At 39.3% G+C, this 14,557-nt stretch overlaps 1 protein-coding gene across 9 annotated transcripts in view; it reads left to right on the top strand.

Annotated features, from left to right (window-relative positions):
- The window catches only part of ZNF565 (zinc finger protein 565), a 37,614-nt gene that overhangs the window by 107 nt on the left and 22,950 nt on the right, over positions 1–14,557 (top strand). For 3 of the 9 annotated variants that reach the window (XM_055310707.1, XM_055310705.1, XM_055310713.1), the window contains exons 1-3: positions 149–227; positions 12,088–12,250; positions 14,300–14,386. The gene's annotated coding sequence lies outside the window, so the exon portion shown is untranslated. Of the gene's footprint in view, positions 1–8; positions 80–148; positions 228–7,378; positions 7,503–12,087; positions 12,251–14,299; positions 14,387–14,557 lie in introns of those variants that run through there. The other 6 variants (XM_055310708.1, XM_055310706.1, XM_055310709.1 and 3 more) reach the window with 6 other exon arrangements.

Raw genomic sequence — 14,557 nt, forward strand, 5'->3', positions numbered from 1 at the left:
GGTGGGAGGTTTGGAGCAGGGACTCCGTCTTTGAAGCTCCCCCAGGCGCAGTGTCAAACGGCCAAACTCAGGCTTTGAGGTACGAGGACGCCATCTTATCTATGTCTGGTCTGGCTCTGGACTACGTTTCCCAGAGTCCACAGTGGCCCGACGTTACGTCTTTCTTGACGTCGTGGCGAGATCGTTAGCTCCACAGGGACCCGGACGCGACCAAGGGGAGGCAGAAGGTGAGGGGTCTGGGAGTCCGGGGCGGGGACGGGGCGTGTCCAGAGCCTCTGGTCTGTGAGCGCTGGCGGGAGCGGGCTGAGGATTCCGGATTGTGAATGAGTCTTTGTGGTTGCATGACTAGGTGTGGGTGACTGTGAGTGTACGGTTGTGGCCGCCGGTCTCCAGGGTGCAAGTCTGGTTGTTTGTTTAACCATGTGTGATACTGTGTATTGGGATGTGGGGTCCGTACTATTGTGGGGTGGTAACTCTTTGTGTCCCTGTTCTGTATGGGTGACTGTACGCCTTGTTCTTGAGAGTGTGAGTGTGGTTGTGACTGTGAGACGGGTGTGGGTGTCTGTGCGGTTATGATTACATGTCTCCAAGGTGAGCGTATGGTTTTGGTTGCGCGATGTTGTAGCGTGGGTGGTATTGTGTGTCTGTGACTGTGTACTGACAGTGGGTGTGTATCCTTCTTGTGTCCCTTGGAGTGTGTCTGTGAAACGGTTGATGTGGGTGGTGCTGTGTTTAAGTGTAACGTGTCTTTCTTTCCCTGTGTGAGTGTGACTGTGTCTCTAGAGTGAATGTTCAGTTATGACTGGTTGATATTGGGTGAGCCAGAGTGCCAGTGATTGTGTGTGTCCCCCAAGTGGGTATGTGATTGTGATTGTGTGAGACATTTGTGGGTATTGGTTTGGAAAGGCTATGACTATATGAGAGTGACTTCGTGTGTCATGATGGTGAGTAGTGTGACTGTATGTCTTTTAGTGGGTGTGAGATTGTGTGACTGTGTATGTCTTTTAATGGGTATGAGATTGTGACTGTATAAGGACCTGGAGTGTCTGTGATTGTCTGTGTCCTTGTGCGTATCAAGAGTGGATGTGTGGTTGTGTTTGTGTGACAGACCCTTGTGTGCTGGTGTGAGGTATCTGTGACTCCAGTATACTGACCCTTGCAGAACCTGTGAAGTTAGAATAGATTGGGGCCCTGGACAGTGATAGCCTCAACCTTTACCTGTGACACCGGCATTGGACTTGATGTCCAGTCTTCACTGACTTCTGTCTCCTGTGTGGAGGTCAAAATGTTCCTTTTTAAAAAAGTCTTATCCAAGAGAAATGTTGAACGGAAGAGGAAAGAATCATTATTGAACATCCAGAAGCTAAGTTCCAGATGCCTTAGTTTTTCTTCTTTCCTTGAGACCATTCTTGTTTTTCATGATGTGCTTTTCTTTTCCTGAAACTTCTTGCCTAACTCTTCCTCACCCAAAGTGACCTGGTCTCCAGTATTTGCCATTGGAGTAAATTATTGAGAGCCCTAAAAGGTCCATATGCCCCAGCTTCCTGCACACCTAGTGTTCATTAAAAAAATTTTGGGGGGATCTCTGAGTGGCTCAGTGGTTTAGCGCCTGCCTTTGGCCCAGGGCATGATCCTGGAGTTCCGGGATCGAGTCCCACAACAGGCTCCTTGCATGGAGCCTGCTTCTTCCTCTGCCTGTGTCTCTGCCTCTCTCTCTCTGTGTCTCTCATGAATAAATAAATAAAACCTTTAAAAAATTTTTTTAACTTTTCATTTTGAATTACTTTTAGACTTAAAATTCTTGCAAAAATAGAATTCTCATATACTTTTTTTTAAGATTTTATTTTTAAGTAATCTCCACACCCAGCAAAACCACAAACCCAGAATCAAGAGTTGCACACTCCACCAACTGAGCCAGCCAGATGCCCCAGAATTCCCATATAGTCAACCTGCCTCCCCATATGTTACCATTTCACATAATCACAGTACATGATCAAAACCAGGAGATTAATATTGATACACTACTACTAACAGTCTCACACTTTATTCAAATTTCATCAATGTCCCTTAGTGTCCTTTTTCTGCACAAGGATCCAATCCAGTATCATGTGTTATGGTTAGTTAGTAGGTCTTCTTAGTCTTCTTTGATCTGGCACAGTTCCTGGGTCTTTGTCTTACTTGACCTTCACACTTTTAAAGGGTACTGGCCATTTGTTTTGTAAATTGTGCAGTGTAGAGTGTTCCCCAATTTGAAGTTGTCTGATGCTTCCTTGTGACTAAATTAAGAGTATGCTTTTGGGACAAGAATACCCCAATAGTAATGTGTTCTTAGTGCATCATATCAGGAGATCCAAGAGGTCAATTTGCCTCATTATTAGCAGTCTCTGTCCCATTTCTCCACTGCAAAGTCACTATTTTTCCCATTGTAATTAATATGTGTATTGTGGAGAAATAACTGTAAGCCTCTCATGTTAACTTCCACCTGCAAATCTTAACATTCATTGATAATTTTTGCCTGAAAATGTTATTACCAGCTATTTGCCAAATGGTGATTTTGAAATTTCCATCCTTCCTTCTATGTTTATTAAATAGGATCTACTGTTAGAAGATTTTCCTTCTCCCCCACTCATTTATTTACTAAATTATTTATGTGTGTATAAATTGGATTTTCTTTTTAGTTCTGTAGGTTACAATTCATTACTGTCACTATTTTATTGCTCAGATTACCCCGGATTTGGCCATTGGGAGCTCCTTTAAGTTGACTCCTGTATGCTTTCAGTGTGTCCCCTTTATTATTATTTTTTCTAGTACTGCCATATTTTCTGGCACCAGGAGATGTTCCAAGCTGATATTATACTTTTATTACCCAGAACTGAATTTACCGCTTGGTGTCGAGGCAAAAGACAAAACCAGCCAAAGAATAGAAAAAGGAAGAATGTTTCTTGTACTAAATAAAGGAGAGCACCAGGGATCTTCCCTAAAACAGTGTCTCCCTGAACAACAGAACTGGGGATGTTTTAGGCACAGGGTGCATACATATGAACAAAGGGGCTTGTACAATGGGGAATACAGCATGGAACTGGGGCAGAAGTCATCTTAAAATGACTGAGTCCGGGTCAAAGTCATGAAGGCTAGCAAAGGACAGCATCATCAGTTGTCTGACTCCAACTGGTCTGGTATCTGAGTGCTCAAAGGGGTTTAGAGCCTGCAAATATAATTCAAGAATGTACATCAGAAGAAAAAAAAAAAGGAATGAACATCAGTCTTCACTTTTGAATCAGCACTGTGGGTTTTACTGCTGATTTGTCGTCCATAGTATGTTAGGTTCTCTCCTGGCCTGATAGCAGCCATTTGTTCTTACATTCTTTCATAAGATGGCCAGAGGCCTAAAATGACTTTTCTTATATCAAGAAAGCTATGTCTGTCTGTTTTGTTTTTTCCCCAAAGACCCCTAACTCTTTCTACTTACACTTTCCCAGCCCCAGTTCTGGAACATGTACATTTCCCAGGGAACACTGACTCCTTTTAGTAGAAAATGATATTTCGGGGCACCTGGGTGGCTCAGTTGGTTAAGTGTGTGCCTTCAACTCTGGTCAGATCCCAGGGTCCTGGGATGGAATCCCACATCAGGCTCCCTGCTTGGGAGGGAGTCTGCTTCTCCCTCTCCCTCTTCCTCTGCCTCTCCCTTTGCTTGTGCTTGTGCTCTCTCTCTGTCAAATAAATAAATAAAATCTAAAAAAAACAAAAGAAAATTATATTTAGAAACCATAATTAGATATACTGAATTGCTTCTAGGTACTCTCAGCTATGAAATATATATGTATCTGTACATACATACACCGTTTCATAAGATATCTCTAATTACATTTAACACTAGGGGGTTTATTGCAGCCTTTTCCATTTCCTTTTTTCGTAACTCTTTTTTCTGAGAATGAAAAAGTTGACTCTTGGGATCCCTGGGTGGCGCAGCGGTTTGGCGCCTGCCTTTGGCCCAGGGCGCGATCCTGGAGACCCGGGATCGAATCCCACATCGGGCTCCCGGTGCATGGAGCCTGCTTCTCCCTCTGCCTATGTCGCTGCCTCTCTCTCTCTCTCTCTGTGACTATCATAAATAAATAAAAAAAAAATTTAAAAAAAAAAAATAAAAAAAAAAATAAAAAAAAAGTTGACTCTTGGGGTACGTGTGTGGCTAAGCGTCTGCCTTGGCTTGGGTCATGATCCCAGTGTCCTGGGATCTGGCTGCGATGGGCTCCCTGCTCAGTGGAGAGCCTGCTTCTCCCTCTCCATCTGCCCTTTCCTGCTCCTCATGCTCTCCCTCAAATAAATAAAATCCTTAAAAAAAAAGTTAACTTTTATTAACCACAATGTATTTATTTATCTATTTGTTCAGTCTTAGAAAGTAGTTTAAGAATTGCTAACCTAGGGAACTTGGGTGGCTCAGTGGTTGAGTGTCTGCCTTTGGCTCAGGTCATGATCCCAGGGTCCCAAGATGGAGTCCCACATTGGGCTCCCCTCTGGGTGGAGAATGGGGTAACTGGGTGATAGGCATTGAGGGGGGCACTTGATGTAATGAGCACTGGGTGTTAAATGCAACTGCTGAATCACTAAACTCTACCTCTGAAACTAATAATAGACTATATTTAATTGATTGATTTTAAATTTTAAAAAATTGCCAACCTATACTTCCATATCTCATACAGTTATTTTTATTTTTTGTCCTACAGTATATAGTGAAAGTTTTCCCTATATCCTCCTATATGATAATGTTACTCATTTGTAATGTAGGTAGGTTCATTTGTGTCTGTTTGTATTTTATTTTGGATTTACACACACAAATATATCCTGTTTGATTTTAATTATTTTCGAATACAGGAAACGTTACCGTTGTTCTAAAAGCCTTAATTTTTTTTTAAGATTTATTTATTTATTTGAGAAAGAGAGAGAGCACACAGGCAGTGGGGTGGGAGGGGCAGAAGGAGAAGGAGAAAGAAAACCAAGCCGACTCCATGCTGAGCCAGAACCCTACTCAGGACAGGGCTTGATATCATGACCCTGAGATTATCAGCTGAGCCAAAACCAAGAGTCAGATGCTTAGCTGACCATCACCACCATCCATCTCCAAAACTTTTTTCATCTTCCAAAACTAAAACTCTGCTTCCATTAAACAATAACTCCCCATTCCCTGTCCCTCTAGCCCCTGGAAACCATTCTGCTTTCTGTCTATGAATTAGAGTATTCTAAATACCTCATATAAGTGGAATCATACAGTATTTGTCCTTTTGTGACTGGCTTATTTCCCTTAGCATAATGTGTTCATGATTCATCCATGTTGCAGCACGTGTCAGAATTTCCTTTTCCTTTTTAAGACTGAATAACAAATATTCCATTGTACATATATACCACATTTTATTTATCATTAATTAGTCTATCACTGGATGTCTGGGTTGCTTCCACCTTTTGGCTATTGTGAATAATAGTGGTAGGAACATTATTTAACAAATAACTGTTCAAGTTCTGCTTTCTCTTCTTGGGGGTATATACCCAGAAGTGGAATTGCTGGGTCACATAGTAATTCTATGTTTAATTTTTTGAGGAATCACTATGCCATTTTCCACAGATGCTAAACCATTTTACATTCCCAGCCGCAAAGCACGAAGTTTCCAATTTCTCTACATCCTTGCCTATACATGTTATACATATATATGCATGCATATATATTTATATTTTTAAGATGTTTATTATAGCTATCCTAATGAGTGTAAAGTGGTATCTCATTGTGAATTTTTTTTTTTGTGAATTTTTTTAAGTTTATTTTTTTTAGTAATCTCTGCACCCCACATGGGGCTCTCAAACTCACAACCCTAAGATCAAGAGTTACATGCTCTGATGTGTATTTCCCTAATGATTAGTGATGTTGGGGATCTTTTTAGGTACTTGTTGGCCATCTGAATATCTTTAGAGAAATGTCCTTTGCCCATTTTTTAAAAAATTTATTTATGATAGTCACACAGAATGAGAGAGAGAGAGAGAGAGAGAGAGAGAGGCAGAGACACAGGCAGAGGGAGAAGCAGGCTCCATGCACCGGGAGCCCGATGTGGGATTTGATTCCGGGTCTCCAGGATCGCGCCCTGGGCCAAAGGCAGGCGCCAAACCGCTGCGCCACCCAGGGATCCCCCTTTGCCCATTTTTTTATTGGGTTGTTTTTTTGTTGCTGAGTTGTAAAAATTTTCTATATATTGTATCAATCCCTTATTTAGATACATGATTTACAAATATTTGTTCCTGATCCATGAATTCTCTCTTTACTCTATTGGTAGTGTCCTTTGATGCACAAGTTTTTTAATTTTGATAAAGTCCACAACATATCTATTTTTTTGTTGCCTTTCTCTCTGTCATATTCAAGAAATTATTAGATTAATTAATTAAATCTAATATTGTGAAAATTTCCCCCTATGGTTTCTTCTAAGAGTTTTATACTTTTAGTTTTTATATTTGGATTTGTGATATGTTTTGAGTTAATTTTTGTATATGGTATTAGGTAGGGGTTCATCTTCATTCTTTTGCATATGGATATCCAGTTTTCCCAGTGTTATTTGTTAAAAAGATTGTCCTTTTCCTCTTTGAGTGGTCTTGTCTATTCCTGTTGAAAATTATTTGACCACATATGTGAGGGTTTCCATCCTATATTATTGGTCTAGATATCTGACTTCATGGCAGTACCACAAAATTTTTTTTTAGTACCACAAAATTTTGATTACTGTAGCTTTATAATAAGTTTTGAGATCAGTCTTCTTTGTTCTAATAGTGTTCAGTGTTCCAGCTTTGTTCTTTTCCAAGACTGTTCCTTTGATTCTGTGTGTATTTTAGGATGAATATTTCTGTTTCTACAAAAACATTGGGTTTTGATAAGGATTGCATTCAGTCTGTATATCATTTATGCAGACTAGAAGTCTGAGATCAGGGTGTCAGCATCATCAGTTTCTAGTTAGATCTCTCTTCCTGGCTTGCAGATGCCTGCATTCTTGCTGTATCTTCACAGGAAAAGAGAGAGAAAGAAGGCAAACATCAGTCTCATTTTTTAGGGATACTAATAGTACTGTATTAGGGCCCCACCCTTACAACCGCATTTAACCTTAATTACTCATACAATGGTCCTGTCTTCAAATACAGTGATATTAGATATTAGGCCTTCAATACAGGAATTTGTCTTCTAATCCTTGGGTTGGGCACAAGATATCATATTATTTATTTAGGTCTTTTGTTTCAGCACTGTTTTGTAGCTTACATTGTTTAAGTCTTTTGCTTTCTTGGCTTAGTCCTAGTATTTTTTTTTTTGATACTACCATAAATGGAATTGTTTTCTTAATTTCCATTTCAGAATGTTCATTATTACAGTGTGGAAATGCAACTGATTTTTGTGAGTTGATTTTGTAACCTGCAACTTTGCTGAATTTGTTTACTCGGATTTGTGTGGGGGAGGAGATCTCCAGGATTTTCTACAAGTAAGATCATGTCAGTTGTCTTTTGACTTTATTTATGGTGGGGTTTTTTTTGCCATCCAGTTCTTTTTAATGTTATGTAGTCAAATTTACCAATATTTTCTTTTATTAGTTCTGGACTTTGAAAGACTTTCTCAACCCTAGGATTAAAGAGGAATTTACCTATGTTGTTTTCTAATACCTGTATGGTCTCATCTTTTCCATTAAGATTTCTGATACATTTGGAATTTAATTTTGTATATGGTATGAGGTGTGGACTTAATTTTATATTTTGCAAGTGGTACCCAGTTTTCTCGACACCATTTATTTAAAAAAACTTGTGATGCCATCCATCTCCATCATATACTAAACTTCCAAATATATTTGATGCTATTTTAGGCCTTCTCTTCTGCTTCACTGGTCTGTTCATCTATTTATGCACCACTACCACACTGTTTCAAATATAGAGACTTTGTAATATATTTTAATATCTGGTACAGCCACCTCACAGAAGTCTGAATTTACACATCTAGGATGGAAGTTTGCTGCAGTGGAAGTGCCTAGGTGGCTCAGTCAAACATCAGGGTTGGGGATCCCTGGGTGGCTCAGCAGTTTAGCACCTGCCTTTGGCCCAGGGCGCGATCCTGGAGTCCTAGGATTGAGTCTCACGTCGGGCTCCCTGCATGGAGCCTGCTTCTCCCTCTGCCTGTGTCTCTGCCTCTCTCTTTCTCTCTACGTCTATCATGAATAAATAAATATAATCTTTAAAAAAAAAAAAAAGCATCAGGGTTGTGAGATCAAGCTCAACATTAGGCTCTGTGCTGGACGTGCAGCCTGTTTAAGATTCTCTCTCTCCCTCTCCCTCTGCCCCACCCCTACGTTTGTGCTTCCTCCTTCTCTCTCTCTCTCTTAAAAAAAGTAGAAGTTTGTTGCAGTGACCAGATCTAATTTGATTTTGGGACATTTTGGGTTTTGGGTAGTCTTAAATTTGCTTCAAGCTGAATCCTTATTGTGCTTTTGATAAATTATGAGAAATTAAAAAATACAGTTAGTAGTACTTGATGTTTGTGAGTAAGTCATTATAGCAGGATTTTATTTTTTATTTATTTACTTTTTTATATAGCAGGATTTTAAATAAGGTCTTGGTCCCCACCCTTAGACATCAGGACTCTGCAGATTCCATGGAATTTTATGCACAATTTTTACAGATATTTATTCATTTGATTTTTTTCTAGGAAGAAGGTTTAAGATAACATAAGATTTTTTTTTAATTTTTTTTTGAAATTTATGATAGTCACACAGAGAGAGAGAGAGAGAGACAGAGACATAGGCAGAGGGAGAAGCAGGCTCCATGCACCAGGAGCCCGATGTGGGATTCGATCCCGGGTCTCCAGGATGGCGCCCTGGGCCAAAGGCAGGCACTAAACCGCTGCGCCACCCAGGGATCCCCAATAACATAAGATTTTCAAAGAGATTCATGACTTCTGAAAATTTAGAACCACGGGTCTAAAATCTAAGACAGTGATACCTGGTAATAGCCCTTTGATGTGTCCAAAATTTGCATCTACCAGTAAGGAAACAAGAGGAATGTTTGATCACCCATTACATTCATATGATGAAATGTTATCCAACTAATAAAAAATATGCTTACAAAGTGTTAATCATAACAATGAAAAGAATGCCATAAACAAAATGATAAAAAGTGCTCAAATTTGCAAAGACCCCACCCAAAAATCTTCCGATTAGTGATTGTACAGAGAAGAAATTCACTGTGTATATGACACCATGCTTTCAGCTTTGCATATGTTGTCTTATTAATTTGAATTCTCTTGAAAATTGGTCATTCACAGAATGTTTTTGATAATGAGGCCGTATCAGTGTACCAGGAAATATGAGTCAACATTTTAAAGGGCTGTTAAAGAACTTTTAGTATTACTGGTTTCAGTCACACTCATTTCCTTTTTTGCCCCCATTCGTGTCATAGACATTGTCTCAATTGCTTATAATTTTCCTACTGTCAGGAAAATAAATACCAACTACAGCTATGATTGTAATTCTTTTTTTTTTCTTAAAGATTTTATTTATTTATTCATGAGAGACACAGAGAGGCAGAGACACAGGCAGAGGGAGAAGCAGGCTTCATGCAGGGAGCCCGACTGGGTCTCCAGGATCACACCCTGGGCTGCAGGCGGCGCTAAACCGCTGCGCCACCGGGGCTGCCCTACGATTATTATTCTTAAATGGAAACAATATTTTATGATTTTTATTATGAAGAATATAAACTGAATGAAAAAATAGAAACTTGCTAAAAATTCCTTCATTCAGAGATAGTCTTAGTATCTTGATGGATATATTCAAATTTTTTTCCTTTGGGGTTTTATACAGGGGTATCACTATATATAAATTCTGTAACCTGCCTGCCTCATTTAATAATGCATTGACCATAGTACTGTTGTATTTTATTTAAGATTTTATTTATTCATTTGAGAGAGAGAGAGCAGGAAAGAGCACAGGTGGTGGGGAGGGGCAAAGGGAGTGGGAAGATGCAAGCAGACTTCCTGCTGAGTGCAGAGCCAGTCACAGGGCTAGATCCTAGGACAATGAGATGATGATCTGAGCCGAAGTCAGACACTTAATCAACTGAGCCACCCAGGCACCCTGGTACTACTATATTTTAAAGTAACCATATAGTATCTCATTAAGATGTAATTTTAATTTATTCATTTTATTGTCTACTAAAGAATATTTATGGGATGCCTGAGTGGCTCAGCGGTTGAGCGCCTGCCTTTGGCTCCGGGAGTGATCCTGGGTTCCCGGGTTTGAGTCCCACATCGGGCTCCTTGCATGGAGCCTGCTTCTCCCTCTGCCTGTGTTTCTGCTTCTCTCTTTCTGTGTCTCTCATGAATAAGTAAATAAAATCTTTTTAAAAAAGCATATTTATATTTCTATAATTTATTTATGAGCTATTTCCTAAAGTATTTTTGTGCGTACCACTTCATATATTTTTATAATGAATTCCTTTGGGACATTAGACATTTATTAAGAATTTGCAAAGATGCAAAATCCTAATTTAGAGCTCAGGGAAACAAAATGCTTTTTAAAAGTTACAGTCTTAAAAAAAAAAGATTTTATTTATTTATTCATGAGAGACACAGAGAGAGAGGCAGAGGGAGAAGCAGGCTCCCTGCAGGAGTCTGATGTGGGACTCCATCCTGGGACTCCAGGATCACACCCTGGGCTGAAGGCAGGCGTTTAACCGCTGAGCCACTCAGGCATCCCTAAAAGTTACAGTCTTGAGGGGTGCCTGAGTGGCTCAGTCAGTTAAGCATCTAACTTCAGCTCAGGTCATGATCTCAGGGTCCTGGGATCAAGCCCCTCATTGGGCTCAGAGCTCAGCTGAAAGTCCACTTATCCCTTTCCCTCTCCTTCTGCTCCTCCCCCACTCGTACTCTCTCTGTCTGTCTCTCTCAAATGAATAAATAAAATCCTTTTTAAAAATTAAAAATAAGGGATCCCTGGGTGGCTCAGCAGTTTAGCGCCTGCCTTTGGCCCAGGGCGCGGTCCTGGAGTCCCGGGATCGAGTCCCGCGTTGGGCTCCCGGCATGGAGCCTGCTTCTCCCTCCTCCTGTGTCTCTGCCTCTCTCTCTCTCTCTCTCTCTCTGTCTATCATAAATAAATAAATAAATCTTTAAAAAAAATAAAAATTAAAAATAAGTAAATAAAATAAAATTTATAGTCTCAGGGCACTTGGCTGGCCCAGTCAGTGAAGCATATGATTCTTGATCTCAGGGTTGTGAATTCGAGCCCCATGTTGGGGGTGAAGATTACAAATGGGAGAAAAAAAATTTTAATAAAAATTGTAGTCTCTATTTACCTTTTTTTTTTTTAGATTTTATTTATTTATTAATGACACACACACACACACACACACACAGAGAGGCGCAGAGACACAGGCAGAGGGAGAAGCAGGCTCCATGCAGGGAGCCCGACACGGGACACTATCTCGGGTCTCCAGGATCATGCCCTGTGAAGGCAGCGCTAAACCACTGAGCTCCCCCCGGGCCGCCCAACCTTTTTTTTTGAGAGACAGAGAGAGAAAGAGAAAGAGAGACTTAAGCAGGGTCACAACTCTGCCATCATGACCTGAGCTGAAATCAAGAGTCAGACACTTAACCGATTGAGCCAGCCAGGTGCCCCCCTATTTACTTTGAAAGTGTAAATAATGTAATAGGGGAAACAAAACCAGTATACAAATGTTCAAAGTAAAAGATGATAGAGAGCACTATTTACCCTGATAGTATACTGTGAAGATTCATAAGGAGGAGATAACTTGTATGACCAGTGCAGTCATTGTCATGTCATGTCATATCTTTTTTTTTTTTTTGTCATGTCATATCTAAGTGAAACTGATCCCATAAGACCTCTGTGGAGGTAAATTAGCTTTCATTCTAATCATCAGAAATCCAGAATATGATCAACAGGGCAAAATGAGCTTGTAGCTGTTTGGAGAATAGCGCAGAAACATAATAGACCGTCTGACAAGAAGAGCTGAAAGGAAGCACCACTTATACATAGGACATGGTCCTAATGATTTTTCATTCTTTTTCAGGCAGGACTACAGCACACATGAATATAGTTACCAAATCAAGAAGTTTGCAACTATTGGAAGCTGACAAAGCAAAACCAAAAGCCATTCTGTGAAAATACAACTATTTTTAGAGTATCATAAGCTATTATTTCATGTTCAAGGGAAGATTGTTTTTTTTAAAAAAGTAAGTATTTTGTTTTTCATCTACTATTTGAGAATAGCTAACATTTAACAGAATCTAAAAATAATTTAAAAATTGAGGTGCCTGGGGACGCCTGGGTGGCTCAGTGGTTGAGCATCTGGCTTTGGCTCAGGGCGTGATCCCGGGTCCAGGGATTGAGTCCTGCATCAGGCTCCTTGCAGGGAGCCTGCTTCTCCCTCTATCTATGTCTCTGCCTCTTTCTGTGTCTCTTATGAATTAAAAAAAAAAAATCTTAAAACAAAAAATTGGGGGTGCCTGGCTGGCTCAGTTGGGAGAATATATGACTCTTGATTTCAGGTTTGTAAGTTCAAACCCCATTTTGGGCATGGAGATCACTTAAACAAAACTTAAATAATAATAATTTAAAAATTAATACATAGTTATTGAAAAAACATGCACTTAAGTAAAACTAAGAACATCGAAGATCACAACCCAGAGATAACCAAAGTAATCTTTAAGGATAAAACTTGCGAGACACTTTTCATCTAGTTTGTCTATAATGTCTATATTGATATAACTTTATGTTTTACAAATAGGACCACATGATGCCCAACTGTTTTGTAACCTGCTTTTTTAAGTTTAATCATATCTTAAACATTTTTGTGTTATTAACTATTACTACTAAATTTGTGAGTAATTAGAATTACTGTTTTATAGAAATTTTTCTTTTATTTAACCTTATCTGCTCTTGTCTTACTTAGAATACTAAATATCGCTTAAGAATATATATCTCTCTCATTGTAATGATTTTTGGTTAATGTTTATACTGGAAAAAATGTATGTTTATATCCATAAAATTCAACACAACATTTAAAATATAACATATAGGATAAGTTTCAAGTTACATCAGAAATACAATTAATAGGGCAGGCCGGGTGGCTCAGCGGTTTAGCGCCGTCTTCAGCCCAGGGGGTGACCCTGGAGACCCGGGATCAAGTCCCACGTCGGGCTCCCTGCATGGAGCCTGCTCCTCCCTCTGCCTGTGTCCCTGCCTCTCTCTATGTCTCTCGTGAATAAATAAATAAAATCTTTAAAAAAAAAAAGAAATACAATTAATAAAACATCAATCATGTAAATATTTTGACAGGTACATAGATTGGTGTGTTAACAAAAGGGATATGCAGGTGTTCATGGCACTCAAGACAAGTAGTTGTTAATAACTGGAGATAAAATGATGTTTTAAGAAATTTTCAACCTAATACAATAGTTTATTATATGTAGGTATTTTGTTGTATTTAATTATGTTTTAGGAAATTATTTGTGGGCTTTGTATTAAAATGTGATGCATTATATTTTTCACATTTTAAATAATGGGGAAAAAGGCTCTGGCTAAAGTTTTTACACAGAATGATGGCTTTTTTCAGGAATATATTACTAATATTAAGGTGGAAGTATCTGTGTATGTCTAGTTCTCATGACCTGGCAACTTCTCCCAGTCCCTGTGTGATGTGGGACCCCTGGCCTCTACCTCCCTGCATGGAGCCTGCTTCTCCCTCTGCCTGTGTTTCTGCCTCTCTCTCTCTCTGTATCTCTCATGAATAAATAAATAAATAAATAAATAAATAAATAAATAAATAAATAATTTAAAAAGAAATAAAATAGAAACTGTACAAAGATTTGATGTTAGAAATCTAGAGAAGCATGATTTTGCTAGGTCAAGATCAACATGTCCCATAATTTATAATCTGCGTTTTGGGGGGCCTTTTGTTTCACATCATGTGTTTGTGAAAAATATTTTTTAGGTCTATAGAGTTGGAATTGAACCAGTTCTGACTCTGTTATTTCTGAAGCTTCCTCTGACTTTTTAAAAACTTGTTCTTTCTGGGCAGCCCGGGTGGCTCAGCGGTTTAGCGCCGCCTTCAGCCCAGGGCGTGATCCTGGAGTCCTGAGATAGAGTCCCACATCAAATCTTTGTACAGTTCCTTTATCTTATTTTTTTATTATCCAGGAAAACTGGATAATGGTGAAACAGTAGTAATTCAATGAATGTCTACCATATTGGCTAAGACCCATTTCTTTTTCTATGTTTAGGAAGTTGCATCTGTAAACTAAGTGTGATTTCTTTTTGGAGCAAGGAGGATATCCTGGATTGAGGGTTGACAAGAGGTCTGTGCACAGGTGAGTGAGGAAACCAAGGAAAATGGAACATTTTCATGAGAAAGCTCACTTTTTTTTCTGTGGGAAGTCAGGAGCTTTAAGTTATTGTTTGAGAACAAGCCTCTTGAAGGCTCTAGAACTAATGGAGGAAATCAAACTCCTTCAGTGTATAAGTTCCCAAAAGGACCTCAC

Source organism: Nyctereutes procyonoides, unplaced genomic scaffold, assembly GCF_905146905.1.
Source record: "Nyctereutes procyonoides isolate TBG_1078 unplaced genomic scaffold, NYPRO_anot_genome, whole genome shotgun sequence".
In the NCBI taxonomy this organism is placed as follows: domain Eukaryota; kingdom Metazoa; phylum Chordata; class Mammalia; order Carnivora; family Canidae; genus Nyctereutes; species Nyctereutes procyonoides.